Source organism: Monodelphis domestica, chromosome 4, assembly GCF_027887165.1.
Source record: "Monodelphis domestica isolate mMonDom1 chromosome 4, mMonDom1.pri, whole genome shotgun sequence".
Lineage (NCBI taxonomy): Eukaryota > Metazoa > Chordata > Mammalia > Didelphimorphia > Didelphidae > Monodelphis > Monodelphis domestica.
Window position 1 is genome coordinate 151909452 of NC_077230.1, and position 16649 is coordinate 151926100.

Sequence of the window (16649 nt, forward strand, 5' to 3'; positions counted from 1 at the left end):
GAGTCACACAGCTAGGAAGTATCTGAGACCAGATTTGAACCCAGGACCTCCCATCTCAAGGACTGGCTTTCAGTTTCCTGAGTCACCCAGCTGCCCCCAAGACTTGGCTTTCAATCTATTGTGCTACCTAGCTGCAATCCTTGAATTGATTTTTTTTTTAAACCCTTACCTTTCGTCTTGGAGTCAATACTGTGTATTGGCTCCAAAGCAGAAGAGTGGTAAGGGCTAGGCAATGGGGGTCAAGTGACTTGCCCAGGGTCACATAGCTGGGAAGTAGCTGAGGTCAGATTTGAACCTAGGACTTCCCATCTCTAGGGCTGGCTCTCAATCCACTGAGCTACCCAGCTGCCCCCTCCTTGAATTGATTTTAAAGATTTCAGTTGGTTAATGAGTTAATTCCCTTTGTAGTCACATTGTTCTTTAGATAATCTCATTTTCTACCTCACAGAATTTTTTTTCTATGTATTTTCAGAATTTCATTCTTAAGTTCCTACCAACCTTCCTAGATGGGCTTTTCCATAGAATTGTAGTCTGCAGAATCTTATCTATTTTATTCTTTCTCTTTGAAATCTATTTTCCAATGTTTAATTGCTGTCGGACTATGCCTGCTCTTCTTTTCCTTCCCTATTACAAACTCTAACATGAAATAGTCACTTTACTCCTAACATCATATCATTTCCTTCCAGTTCCTTATTGCTGGTAAAAATCATATTCAGACTAGCAATGATTAATAATTAATTTTCATAGAGAGTGTGTATGTCAGAAGATATTACTCAGCTGGTAGATCAAGGAAATGCTGTGAATATAATTTAGATTTTTAGAAAAGTAATTCATAATGCTTTTTATGGAAAACATATAGATATATAAACTAGAAGAGAATGATATTAGAAGGATTCAGTCATGGTTAAACAACCAGATTCAAGGTCACCATTCACGATTCAAAGTCAGCTAGGAAGGAGGTCTCCACTGGAGAAATCCAGGAATCTCTGCTTTGCCCTGTGCTGTTTCACATTTCTATTGATGGCTTGAATAAAGGTGAATATCACATGCTTATCAAATTTGTAGATGACACAGGGAAGCTTAGCTAAATCCATTGAATGACAGAAAAAGTTCCTAAAACTATCTCAATGAGATAGAACACATGAGTGAAGCTATTAAGATGGTTTTTAATAGGGATGGATGTAAAGTGCACTACTTGGATTAGGAAAACTGAGTTGGTCCCTGATCGCTTTTCCTTCTACTCTAGTGCCATAGGAATATCTTCCATGATTGTGAGTCTCTTGATCTGTTATCACCACTTCCAAACCATTTCTCCTCACTTTTTCCTTTTGTCTCTTTTTATGTATTATCTACCCAAAATGTGTTATGCCATTTGCTAAATTATGATGAGTTCCAGTCCCCAAGACTTTCTGCACGCAGTTCTGTTCACATAACAGGTATCTAAAAATACTAATTAAATTAATTTGTGTGTGTGATTGTGAAGCAAAAATAGAATGACTTCTTGTTGGGGATATTAATGATTCAAGATCTAGTTCAACAAGATGATGTCTAAGACCCCTTCTGACTTCTGAGATTCTATGAGAGTGTGATTTAAAGTCAAATTAAATTTCCAAGCTTATCTTATATAAAAATAATTAGTTCCAAACTTCATCACTTCTATAAGTTAAAAAGTCAGGATATCTTTTACTTTTTACAGTAATTATATTTTTCCTTTAAAATTCATATATCCTGTATAAGAATAGTCATAGCTACGCTCTTTGTGGTGGCAAAAAAATTGGAAAATGAGGGGATGCCCTTCAATTGGGGAATGGCTGAACAAATTGTGGAATCTGTTGGTGATGGAATGCTATTGTGCCCAAAGGAATAATCAAGTGGAGGAATTCCATGGAGACTGGAACAACCTCCAGGAAGTGATGCAGAGTGAGAGAAGAAGAACCAGGAGAACATTGTACACAGAGACTGATACACTGTGGTACAATCGAATGTAATGGACTTCTCCATTAGTGTCAATGCAGTGATCCAGAACTATTAGGAGGGACTTATGAGAAAGTACATATCCACATTTAGAGGAAAAACTGTGGGAGTAGAAACACCGAAGAAAAACAACTGCTTGATTACATGAGTCAAGGGGACATGGTTGGGGATATAGACTCTAAAGGAACATCCTAATGCAAATACCAACAACATGGAAATAGGTTCTGATCAAGGACACATGTAATACCCAATGAAATTGGACATTGGCTGCAGGAAGGGTGGGAGGAGTAGAGGGAGGAATAGAATATGATTTTTGTAACCAAGGAATAATGTTCTAAATTGACTAAATAAAATGAAAAAAATAAAATTCATATATCTGTACAATAAATATGAAATGTATTAAAGTTTATACCATATATATCCCGAGTCTGGCTCTACAGAAAATAGTCAGGGGGTCCTCAGAAGGTGGTAAGAAAATAATGAGACCACAGCGGGGATCAGGAGGACCACTGAAGCTGATAGCTATCAGAAGCAAGGTTTATTGAGAATAGCTACTGTTTTATAGAGAAAGCCAAACAAGCTGGAGATTTTACACAATAAAGGTAAATGATTGATAAAGTGGTACAATGTTATCTGTATACCTCATCGAGTCTACACAATGATTTCTATGCAATAATAAATCAACATGAAACAGGCTAGCTTAGATTCCCAAGGAAATGCATACATCAGTGATTTCATGCTACAGGCCTCAGGGTGAAAAGGTGAGATACGTGACAGATTTTAGCTGTGTTATGGCCCCAAGCTTTGCTCACTGGGGTCTCAGGCTTTGGCCCCCCCATATATATGGATATATATTATATAACATATATAATGTATTATAAAGACCAAAGTTGATTGAATTATGAAACTGCATTTCCCTTCCTTCTTTGCGGAGATGAGGATAAGGATGGAGAACTCCATATAATGTCTCTCTTAACTAATATGTCCATTAGTTTTGTTGAAGTCCTTTCCTTTCTCTTCTTTTTATTCTTTGTTTTGAGAGATGTATGATGAAAGTATTATAAAAAATAAAAAATTAAAAATATAACCATGCCCCTCTATATGGCATGGTATTTGTTCTCCATACTGTACTATTACTATGACTTCTAAATTAATTTCACTAGCTTTCAGTCTCATGCATCTTAAACACTGTTACTGAATGTAATAAAATGTTTTTAGGGTCTGAAATTTGCCTACATAAAGTCTAGAGGTCTTGCACTGGCATTTGGGGCTTAAAAACACATGTTCACAATGTATATACAGACATGCCCACAAATACTGTAAAGTGAAAATTAATGGTTCAACAATAATTTTATGAAATTATGTGGTCGCCAATATTTATTAATTTGAGTCAGAAATTTATTTACAAATATTTATAAATAAAGAGGAAACAATAAAGAAGAGAAATGTGAGGGGGAATAGAGAAGTTATCTATCCTATCAACCTAAATGTCTTGCTTAGGGTCTGCTTAGTCAAGGCAGAGTTTAATTAGCTTTCAATCAGGAAGGCTGGTGGTGAGTAACCACATGGCCTCCTCCAAGATGGAAGCTAGTCTCTTAGGAAACTAGGAAAATAGTCAGCCTTTCCCTCACCCAATGAAACAAAGTTCCAAGCTTATGATCCAAGCTGCAGTCTCCAACAAAGCTCCCTCGAAGACTCTCCCCAGTTAGAAGACTATCTCCAGAAGACAATATCTTCAGACTATCTTCTCAAAGACAATCTGCTCTGAGGGAGTTAGGACTTGCTTTTATGGTGACTTCTTGTTTCCTCCCCTCTTCACAGGGGCCAATCACAGTTTCCAAATTGTCTAGCAATTCCCAGGGGGCAGTGCTTGTGGGATCCACTTTTCACTTTCTGAAGGTCAATTTCTCATCAAAAAGGTTCACAGTTTCTTGATTGAACAGTTTCTGAGGGTGTGAACTCTTGTGTGAACTCTTAAAAGAATTCACAAGTTTCTGAAAGATTGAGTTAAAAAAAGGGTGGAGGTCTCCAAATATCTTGCTGGCTTCTAATCTAGCACTAAGTAGCATGTTCAATCTTTTGTTGATTCAATTTAAAAGGTAGACAATGGGAGAGTTAATCCTGTCTTTAGGTTACGGAGGTATTTAGTAGGGGTACTTAAGTTAATGTTAACCAAAGTGTCAACTCCAACTAGGCAAAGAGAATAAAGGGTTCCCTTTTCACAAGTGTAAACTCAGACAAAGAGAACAAAGAATTCCCTTTCACAAAACAGAGGTATGTGTTAATACACACCTATACATTTAGGATTACATAGAGACAGACAGAGAGAAAGGGAGACAGAGAAACAGAAAAAGAGAGTCATTACAGTACAAATCCTGGGATTGTAGACTGAGAGATGAAATGGATGGTAAAAAACATCTATTTAGACCTCTCTATTCTGACCTCTCATTTTGCATATGAGGAAACTAAAGCATAGAAAAGTTAAGCGAATCCCCAAAGGTCAGAATTAGGATTAGATCTTTTGATTCTAAACCCATTGCTCCTCCCACTTAACCACCTTGGGATTTTATTTCCCTATAGACTGAAAATAATAGACTGAAACTAATTTGAGCTAGAATGGTGTTATCTATCCTTTCTGATCCAGGCAGATCCTATCATAATATCTTGCATATAATATGTCCTCAACAAGTTTTTGTTGTATTAATGAATGAATAATCACATACAATTTCCAACTGTTTTCCAGTTTTTGTTGTTATTTATTTGTTTCTGAATCTTCATTACCCTATTTGGGGTTTTCTTGTCAAAGATGCTAGAGTGGTTTGCCATTTCCTTCTCTAGCTTATTTTGCATATGAGGAAGCTGAAGCAGACAGGGTTAAGGGACTTGCTCTGGATCACACTCCTAGCATGTGCCTGAAGTCAAATTTGAACTCAGATCTAACCAATTCCAGGGCTACCACCCTATCTACTGCTCCACTTAGCTGCCCTGTTTAATAATAATCTTTTAAAAGTTCATTATGATCATTGGTTACTATTTAATGTACTAAGGAATATACACATATAAAATATTGATTTTTCTTCATCAATTGAAAAGCAAATTTTTGGGGAAAAATAGTTTCAATATGAAAGTTCTAATCCCTGAACTCTCCAATTTAGGACATCTGAATTTGGGGTTCCCCATGACATGACCCCCAAGGCTAGGACTCACTTCTAGGGCCAACCTGATAGTCAAATGTCTACTTCTCCCATGTGCTTTTGCACAAAACCATTCTTAGTCCAAGCTGCTGTCTGGGAAGAATGAGAAAATCTACTCTCAGCTTTGCAGTCTAGATGTACTCTAAAAGGTTCCATGTAAATCAAAAAGACATAAATGTCATCAAATCATCTTTTTACTCACTTTTCTTATAATTTCTTTGATTTATCCCTAGAAAGAAAACACTCTAAGACCCTAAGACATAATAAAAATCACATTTACAAATTTTAACACACACTTAAGTGTGTCAAACACATATAATCATCTTCACAAAAGAGCAAATTTATGTGTGGTAACTTGTTTTTAATTTTATATACTTTTTATCTTCTATAATACAAATCATAAGTCTGAATAAAGCAGCAGGTATTTAAGATACAAGATCATAGACTATCAGATCTAGAAAAGAACTTTGAGATGACATAGTCTATCTAGCTTCCTCATTTCACAGAGGAAGAAAGGAAAGAAGCATTTACCTACTTTGGATCAGACACTGTGATAAGCACTTTACAAATATTATCTCTTTTGATTCTCATAACAGTTCAGGGAAATAGATGCATTTATTTTTCTCATTTTACTCTTGAGGAGACTGAGGCAGACAGGAGTTAAATGACCTGCCCTGGATCACACAGCTAGTATGTGCTTGAGGTCAGATTTGAACCTGTAGGCATAAGGTTCTATCTACTTTGCTGCCTAGTTATCTCTAGTGGACCTAAAGAAGGGTACATAACAAAGTTGAGTGACATCTCAGTGGTTGAGCTAGGACAAGAACACAGGTCTCTTGACTCCTAATCTAGGAATCTTCCCATTGGATCATGGAATCATTTTAAATTCCTTAATTTTTACACAAGGAGCTGGTGGTGCAGTGGATAGAGTGCTGAGCCTGGAGTCAGGAAGGCTTGATTTTAGATCTAGCCTCAGGTATTTACTAGCTGTGTGACTCTGGGCAAGTCACTTAATATGTTTGCCTCAGTTTCCTCAACTGTAAAATGAAGATACTAATAGCAATGGTGGTAAGCATTTGTTTGTTTGTTTTACACAACAGGGTAGCTGTGAGGGCCAAAGACTAGTATTTGTTGACAAGCACCAGTCACCTCTTGAATGTTATAGAAATGCTCATGCCCTTCCTATTTTATGCTTAAAACTATGATCAGGAGTATGCCTTAGGCTATTAAATGGTCCTAAATAAAGCAAAGCAATAAACTATTAAGTGACTCTGGGGCTTTATTGATATTTCCCTTTGCCCACCTTTCAGTTTTTCATAATTAGTAGAAAATTTGGTTCAGTGATACACTGTGAGACATAGGAAATATGACAGAAGCAACCCAGATGGCACATTATTGTGTATTTGAGAACTATTCCATTCCAAACCTTTTAGGAGCAATCTCCTTTTCTTCATCATGGTACCTGGTGGTTAGCTTATTTTATAAATTACTTTAGAGTTCTTCTGTAATAAGACTCTTGTAAGGTGTGTTTTATCTATTACCTGAGATCTGAGAATTCTAGTAAAGCATATTGTTGTTGTTTGTCCTTTGTTTTTGAAAGGGGACCAGTGGCATTATGGGGTGATATCTTGATTCGCACATGAATTGGATTTAAGAGAGGGAGAGTTGTTGGTGAGCAGTTGGCCTCACTCCTCCAGAGCCATTGAAGACTGGCAGAAAGACAAAAGGAATTCAGTGGCTGACTATGGTCTCTTGGGTAACCAATGTAGCTCTCAGAGCAACACCTGCTTCATGGCCATTGGAACAAACTGTTCTCATCCTTCCATTTCCCTGGGAGGGGAAAGTCTTCACAAGCTTGCAGTAGACATTCCCCTAACTGACCAGCAGGTCTGAAGCCCATCAGTTACCCTCAGTCTGTTTCAGCCCATCTGAGGACACATTTGTGCTGGGATGTGGCCACTGTGCATGCCAGAGTTTCTTGGAAGCGTGGGGAAGAGTTGGGTGAAAGATGGACACCAAAGGTGGGAGGCAGTCTTGAAAAGGGCTCAGCAAGCCCTCCCACCAGAGCTGCTTGTCCTCTCTGGATATCCCATATACCTGATAACTCATATATACATCAACACGTCTACAGTGCATCCTAGTAGACCCATACCTCTTCCCTCCTGTGTACTGTGTGTTCTGTCAGATACCAAAAGCATTATGTGACTCTGGACATGTTTTCAAGGAGCTTACAACTTAATCAGAGAGATAAAAGGAGCAAGTATGAAAGGTTTAAGAATCCTAGGTGGTGTGGTGCTAAATAGAAGGGAAGAATCAACATGAGCCAGAGTTGGAGAAGGCATAATGAAGGTAGACCTTACACTGGGTATGGAAAGATGGGTTAGGATTTCATAAGTGAGAAAAAAGGGAGGTAGGAATTCCTGTCTCTAAAGATCCTAACATTGTATCTTTTTTTCATCTCAATACATACTCTTATTTCCAGAATGGAAATTTACAATGCTGAAAACAGAAATGGGTGCTGAAGACTCAAGATCATGGCATATCTGATCTAGAAAAGATCTTTGAAACAATCTAGGCCAACTGCTTAATCTTACAAAAGAAGAAAAGGAAACAAACATTTATTTAGTGTCTTCTGTGTGCCTGACACTGTGATAAGTACCTTAGAAATGTTATCTCATGTGATGACCACAATAATCTAGGGAGATAGGTGCTATTATCATCCTCATATTATAGTTTAATGGTCTGCCTCAGACAGAGGCAAGAAGAGGTTAAATGACTACTCTCTATCTTTAGAAACAGTCTATCCCACATACTACTAAAGCGAAATCATCCTTGGATTCCATTTCAATAATTTCATTCCCTTGTTTGAAAACCTTACATAGTTCTCTATTGCCTATTGGGCAAAATCCAGTCTCCTTGGCCTGACAATCAGGGTCATTCACAATCAGGCCCCAATGTACCTTTCATGCTTATTTTCTACTATTTCCCCTCCTCCCCAATTGGATACTTGACTATACAGCTTTCTGGCTCCCAAATATGCCTTAAAGTTCAAATAGTCATGCCTTTGAAAATGCTGGTACTTTCACTTAGAGTTTTCTCTACTTCCTACTACCTCCTTCCACACTGCTCTGTATTTAACTGGAATATCCCTAGTTATTTACCTTTTGTTTCCTCTGTTATGCTCCTCAAAGGCAAAGGTTGTATTTTTGCATCTCTTTTTATCACCAATGATTAATAGCATAACTGGAATATAACAATCAGAAAATAATGCTTATGGATTGACTAAGTGATCACTACCACTCATCCTCAGCTTTAATTTTTGCCCATTGTAATGATGGGGAGTAGGAAAAAAGAACCATTGGGGGAAATGGAATGTTGAGAGCTTTACAGGTACATGAGGCAGGAATGACAGTTGGAAACTGGACAAGAACTTCTGGGAAATGGAGGGGGTCTTAGGTGCTGAGACACAGAAAGGAGTAGAAGGAGGAACTGTTTCTCTGGGCCATTTCAAGACACATTTGGAGATTTCTATCACTGACAGAAATCCTAACATCACTGGTTCCTTTTAACACATTGCTGGTTCCTGTGAACAAACCTAATTTCTCAGAAGACTTTTTATTCTATGAACTATTGAAATGCTGGACTCAATTCAGTGAGCAGTGTTCTTTCCCCTTTTCTACCTCTCCCCTGCCTACAAGAAATACCTTTTACTTTGGTAATTAGATTATTTAGAAAAAGAATTAGGATGACCTACAACCCCTCTAACCTCTACCCACTTCTTCCTTTATCCCAATCCCATTTAAATCAAAATAAGCAGTCAGATATTGATTTCAGATTTATTTATTTGCATCAAGGGAATAAGCTCATTGGCTGACTCCATCTTGTTACCAGTTCTCAATAGGACATGAGGGGGGAGGCTTGTGAGCTCTCCCAAGTAGCTCAGTTGCATTGGGGTCCCACATATCTCTTCCTGTGGAGAAGACTTCCCTGCTGCCTTTGAGGGTCTGCATGGCTGTCAAAGGGCAATCCTTCATGGAGGGGATATCTCCATTGTGTCTTCTTCAAGTAATTTGGGGACTCTGAGAGGGGGTAGTGAGGGAAGCCATTTTCATCAACCCTTTCCTCACTGCCTTAAGCCCTTATTTCTCTAAGGAGTGAGAGTCCCCCAAAACTACACTTCTTTTTAAGAAATTTCCAATGGATGAATGAGGGCCTAAATGGAATTAAGATCTATTTCTTTTCTGTCAACGTGTTGATTTCAAATTGTTTGCCTTTGGATAGATTTTTAAATATTTCGATGAAAGTTTGGGATTTGAGTGCTTATAATTATATTTTCTATATTTAAAGTTTTTTGGAAAAGACTATGAACGGATTGTTTGCCTTGGAAAAGTGACTTTTATTTATTTTTATCTTAAATGGAATGTCCTGGTAGGAAAAGTAGAGGAGATAAGATGAGGTGAACCTTTAAGGGAGGGCTATAGATTTTCATAGAGAGTCATTATGGATCTATTGGCTTTGTGGCTTTGGGCAAGTGAACCTTTTAGTACCCTGGGAAATCTTTAAATTGCAGAGAAGGTGCCAAAAGGCAAAGGAGTTTCCTCATCTGGGAATTCCCTAAGGCAGTTCAATTGCAGGTTCAAAGCTATCCTCATTATTACTATGATTATTCCTGCAATGGATCAACACCTGGTATGCTCCTTTTAAAATCCTGAGGTGAGGAAGGGATTTTTTCCCCCCTCTGATTATAAAACAAGTTTAGATAAAATTAAGACTGGCATACATTAACCTCATCTCTTTCCAGTTCAAAACACATACACACAGAGCATTGTCAGCATTGATTGAAATATATATTATATATAAATACATACATATTTATACATATATGTGTGTATGTTTAATTTCTTGTTGGGGACACATAAGCCACCTGGTCCTAGATATGTGGATGAGCAAGATCAGGAAATATGTCAGTGACCCTCACTGACGCTGTTTGTTAAACGATAATGTTGGAGATTGAAGGGATGAACGAGCATGCCTGTTTGGAGGTGGTCACCTAACATTTACACAGTGCCAAAACATCTGTTAGTTGAGTTGGTTCAATATGCATTTAGTCAAGCTGATCACTTAGTGTTAACTATAGAAAACATCTGGCCATTCAATTGAATTTGTAGTGATGACTGAGCTGACCGGATGTTTTGGTATCCCATAGACTGATGTTATGTCTGGCTGAAGATGGAACAGAGCCTAATGTAGTAATAAGGAAGAACTTTAAGTAAATGTATGAATTAAGTTTCTGTTTATAGTTTTATTGCAAAAGATGATCATTTGTTACCAGGGCTAGCTCTTGGAAAAACATCAAAGTAGATGAAGTTTATCTTTGGTGCTCCTCTCTCCCTGTTTCATGGTTCAGATACCGATGTCCTCCAGCTGCCCAGAATCCACCCATATCTCACTCAATGCAGCCTGAGCCTGCTCTCTCCTTTTACAAGTCTTTCCAGGCCCCCAGAACCCTATTAAAACAGGTGGTGTGTGCTGTATTCCTCCAGAGTTTCTTTCTCTGCAAAGTGGCTCGCTAATCCAAGAAACTAATTCTCACTAATGTGTTAGCAGGTTATGTATTAAAAATGTACATGGAAGTCTGTCAAGCTAACATGTTTTCATTTTAGCAGGGTCTTTTTAATGGTGGAACTTTAGGCACTCCATATAGTAAGAACTGTTTTTGTTCAGGTGGACCCTTGGGGAACCATTCAAATCATAGCTTTGGACTTATTTGTTAGCTTAAATAGAACTTGTTCCTTGAAGTGTCACCATGAGATTATCAGCCTTAGGCTAGCTGGAAAATGCAGGAGGGACAAAATTCTACAATACATGTGACATTTTAACAAATTACTCTTCTATGACAACCGTTATTGTGACAGCCAAGAGTGAGATAAAGAGGGCTTTAAGCAAACATTTCATTAGAGCTAATAATAAAAGAATGTACATGAGGACTCTAACTGGGAAATTTTCTAATTGGTCTCCCTACATTCACCCACTTTTGTCTTTAATAATGATGTGGTATAATCTGAGTCACTAATGATCAGGCCAGGCTAAGCTATGCGTACTCAACAAATGAAAAACTGTGTATGTATCTGTCTCTGTAACATACATGTGTATATGTATAAATACACACATACACACATAGATATTTAGAATATAAATATATATCTACTCACTCTATACACATTTATATCTATATACTCTTTATGTACATGTACATATATACAAAAATATCTAGCATATTTTATATATTTCTTTATATATACATATAAATAAAGTTGTTAGGACTGTTCATTCATCTTTGGTGCCCACTCTTCACCCATCTTGACAGATGGGCAAAAACAGGGTAACCAGTGTCTACCCCAAGTACTTGAGGACTTCCCTCATTGGAATGGGCAGATGAGAACAATTTGTTTCAATACTTGTGAAGGCAACTGAAGCAGGTACTGTGGAGCACATAGACTTGGTCTGTCACTGAAGATCCAGAATCATCACCAGTTGTCTCACCACTGGACTTTAGTGACTTAGAAGAGAGAATGAAGTTAATGACTTTGTGCAACTCTGCCTCACTTAGATCCTTCTTGACTTTCAAGTCAAGACGTCATCTTGTGATATCACTGGTCCCCTTCAAAAACAAAAGATGAACAACAATATATATGTATATATACACTCTAGTATATTATGCATATCAGTGTATGTGTATATATGACGTTATATACACATGTATATCTAAATAATACATATGTATGTTTATGGATTACTTGTGCCTGATTTCTTATTTCTAAAATGCAAACACTAAAGAGACAGATCTCAGTTATAGAAAATAAATTCCTACTACTGTTTAAATCACAGGGCAAAATAAATTACAATGCAGTGTTTTTTTTTATTTGAAAGATTTTATTTAATTAATTGATTTAGAATATTTTTCTAGGTTACATGATTTATGTTCTTTCCTTCCTCCCACATCCCTCTCATAGCCAATGAGCAATTCTACTGAATTTTACATGTGTCATTGATCAAGACCCATTTCCATATTATTTATATTTGCACTAGGGTGATCCTTTAGAGTCTACATCCCCAATCACATTCCCATCGACTCATGTGATCAAGCAGTTGTTTTTCTTCTGTGTTTCTATTCCCACAGTTCTTTCTCTGGATTTGGATAGTGTTCTTTCTCATACATTCCCCCGAATTGTCCCTGATCATTGCACTGCTGCTAGTAGAGAAGTCCATTACATTCGATTGTACCACAGTGTGTCAATCTCTGTGTACAATGTTCTTCTGGTTCTGCTCCTCTCACTCTGCATCACTTCTTGGAGGTTGTTCCAGTCTCCATGGAATTCCTCCTGTTCCTTTGAGCACAATAGTATTCCATCACCAACATATACCACAATTTGTTCAGCCATTCCCCAATTGAAGGGCATCCCCTCATTTTCCATTTTTTTTTTGCCACTACAAAGAGCATGTCCACAACTATTTTTGTATAAGTCTCTTTCCTTATTATCTCTTTGGGGGCATAAACCCAGCAGTGGTATGGCTGAATCAAAGGGCAGACAGTCTTTTAAAGCCATTTGGGCATAGTTCCAAATACAAGGCAGTGGTTAGAGTCCTCTAGGATTTAGCCTCCAAATGGCTTTGTTTAAGATAGCATATCTCCTCACTGAGTTTCTTTAGTATATTTTCTGAGACCATCATTAGTCCACTGCCCAATCTTCTCTGTCTTTTTTTCTTGGTATGTATCTTCACAGTGACACTTTGAATTTTGTATACAAATTCCCAAGTAATGGAATTTATATTTGATAATGGGCTGGATTTGTTCCCCCCCTTCCTTTGTTTCTCTGTGGACTCTTTCTATATCTTCCCCAGACCTGCTGCCAGCAGGCAACTGCAATTTCCTTCCCAACCCCCATTCTCGCCCCCACTGAGTTATTAAGTATGTAAGTTCATAATGGACTTATTCACTCAACCTGCTGGCATGAGACCACATTAAAATGTTTATTCTTCCTTGCTGCCCTGCCGTGGGTAGAGAAGTCACATGATAAATCACCACATGGCTGGCTTGGATTTTATAAGCATAAGGATAGTTGTGGCAGGTTTGACAGAGAGGGAACCCAGAAAAGACTACTTGAATCAGATTCTTTAATAGTCCTATTTATACTAAGTGGGAAGTAAAATTCCAGTGTTCTTACAATTGGGGTTTCTGTGTGTACTTGGACTGGGTACATTATACCCATTTATTCTAAAGGCCACAAAAATTTTTTTAAACCAAATAGAAAACAATTTTAATGTCCCCATGAACCAATGAGACCATCAGCAGTTTTGAAAGCCTTGACCCTTTGTGCATATTATTTTCTACCCTTAGTATGTCCTACCTGTATCTCAGTCTCTTGCTCTATTTCTCCTTCAAGGACATTCCATAGTTCTTGCTATCTCGCATATTCTATTTCACATTAAAATTATCCCATAGATGATGGGGACTTGTGATTTCATTTGTGTAGGAAATGATACAGAATTGGCATTTGTCTATCTTAGGGAGATATTTTGGACACAAAGAGGTTCATATTGCTAGTATCAGAGAGGAGTAGAATTTGAACCCAGATCATTCTATTTCCAAGCCCAGTATTTTATCCACTATTACACTATGGTAATTTTCTTTGTATAGTTATTGCTTAGCTTACATTTTCACCTGAGCACACTATCTCTTCACCTAACCTAGATCACAAGTGCCATCAAAGCAGTGACCACAACATTTTAATCATCTTTGTATCTTTTCTATTGTTTATCACTGTGGTGTACACTCTATGAGCCCTTAATATTGCTTATAAGTCAAAAGAATGAATGAAAAAAGTGAATCAACTCCCTCTACTTGGATTTGTTGTTTCATAAACTCTCACTCTTCAAAAATTAATCAACCAATAAGCATTTGTTAATCAATGTAATTAATTAAACTAATCAGTCAACCAATCAAGTTTTTATTAAGTGCTTCCAGGAACAGAGTTAAGAACTGTTAACTTCAATGAGCTTACATTCTACTAGGGGAAACATGATGTACATGTATAAATGATTGCATAGTTTATACAAAATAGATACAATAATTTCAGGGGGAATGTACTATCATCCTGAGTAGGGAGGAGCAGATTGGAGGTGAGGGGAAGTGATAGAATCAAGGCTACAAGTAGAAGGGTTGACTTTTGCAAAGTTGGACCATCTTTTCCCTCAGAGACTAGAGTGAGAAAGGAGAGAAGGTGACGATACCAAGAATTTTTGAGACATATAGTGAAAGAAGAGGGTTTTAGTTTTTTTCCCTTTCTTCTAAGTCAGAGCAAATGACTGCTATTTTCTTAATTCATCACGGGGCCAAGTCCTCTGCAAAGGCGGGGGAGAGTTGTGGGGGGTGGGACTAGAGATGGATTAGTGGGATACTTGAAGGGAGAAGAGAATGTTTGGATTTTAGATCTGAAGACAAATCTATTTGTATGTGGGGCAGTTCCCAGTGGATAGAGTTCTGGGCTTGGAGTCAGGAATATTCATCTTCCTGAGTTCAAATCTCACTTCAGACACTTAGCTGTGTGATGCTGCTCAAGTCACTTAACCCTGTTTGCTTCAATTTTGTCATTTGTAAAATGAGTTGGAGAAGGAAATGGCAAACCATTCTCATATCATAGCCAAGAAAACCCCAAATGGAGTCATGAAGAATCATACATGACTGGAAAAGCAACTCAACAAGAAACACAATTATGTTTATTGGAAAATCACATATATGCATAAAATTGTGTATGGTGCCGTAACTGTTAAATTTGGTTGTCTAGGTACAAAGACACCAGTACTCTAGTAAGGCTAGGAAAGAACTTGAGTCCCTGTTCTTAGTTCACAACTTTAGCCAGAAGGCCAAAAATGATTTACCCCTGTACTTGCAGCCTTTTAATGTCACGGCAATGAAGTAGCACAGGGTAAATAGTTTATTATGATCTTGTTTCAGTAATGTCATACATTGAAGAGGTGGAGGGCATATTCATCATACATTAATGTGCTTATGTATCAAGTACAAAAGAAAGATTTTTTTAAAGCTGAAATTTACAATGTTGGATCTTAACTGGGGAAGTATTTTGCCCTTTCCTGGATAGCTCTTCTCCCTCTATACTCCCATCTTGCCCTAATTAGAAAACATGTGCTATTGAATTATGTGGAGATGAAAAAAAATACCCCAACTCTCCCTTCTTCTTGACTTTTTTTCTGGAAGAAATTTCTGGGAATATTCCTTTTGTTTCTTTTTTTCTGGAGACAGTAATTAATTTAAAACTTCTATGATCATAAAATTTTCTTTGATTCTGAAATGGAATATGGGAGAGTGAGGTTAATTTTGTATTCTCTATGCTTTTTTGAGCAACTGGCACAAAATTGATAGCATAATTACTCATTAGTTTGTGTCCCCAATGGGGATTCAAATCCTGTCTCTGACATTTTTTACCTATGACCTTGGGCAACTTAAGCTCTCTTCACCTCAATTTCTACATTTATAAAATAGGGGGAAAGATGTTGTTCTAGATGACTTTCAAGCTCTTGTCTATCATCAAATGTATAATACTATGATGCTTGATTGTGTGTTCTTCTGTACATGTTACACCATTATCACCATCTAAAGAAAAAAAATATGAGCTCTTCAAGGTAATGGACTATTGGCAATTAAAAATGGTTGAAAATCATTATTAGGTAATAATAACTCTTTAATGCTTCAAAGTTCGAAGCTTCTGTCAATGTAGGACTCCCTATACCAAATCAATTGTGTTCCCCTCTTTGCTTTCATAGGAAATATTTGTGAATTGCATGGGCTAAAGACTATGTCTTTTCTGGTGTTGGGCTTCTCCAAACACACAAGATCTCTAGTCCTTGAAAGACAGACTCAGTCATTGGTAGAAGAGGCAAATGTCTTTGATTCATACAACTCACAAGGAAAGGGAAATGTAATCCATTTCATTATAGGGAGTTTCATACTGACAGAATCATAGAACTTTGAAGTATTAAAGCATTATTATTCCTGAATATTCATTTTCAACAATTCTTTTCCGTTGTCAATAATCTCTGACCAAAAAAAGGTTGTCTTTTTTATTTTAAGGGTGGTAATGAAGTAACTATACCTATCCTCAAAGACTTCCCAACTTGGTATTATTTCCAGCACAAGGCAAGGCAGGTAATTAATCTGTGAAACAAAAAAGGCAGATATTATCATCAATAACCCTCTCTAGGGCATCAGCTTCACTCATCCTTTCAGGCTTTTTTTCTGGTATGGCGTTGCTACAGTAGACCTTATTTGTAGAGCTGACCATTCTGAAGGAGAGCCACCCAGAGCTAGAGCAGATCTCAATGTGTCAAAGCAGTGATGCTCTAGCCAATATGATTATCTAGGAGGTCTTCCATGGGTGTGTTTGTGCTTGTGCCTTCTGTGAT

The 16649-nt window shown here is 37.4% G+C and overlaps 1 long non-coding RNA gene across 2 annotated transcripts in view; it reads left to right on the forward strand.

The window, feature by feature from the left end:
- LOC130453698 (uncharacterized) overlaps nt 1-16649 on the forward strand; it is a 72903-nt gene that overhangs the window by 44252 nt on the left and 12002 nt on the right. The window lies entirely within an intron of this gene.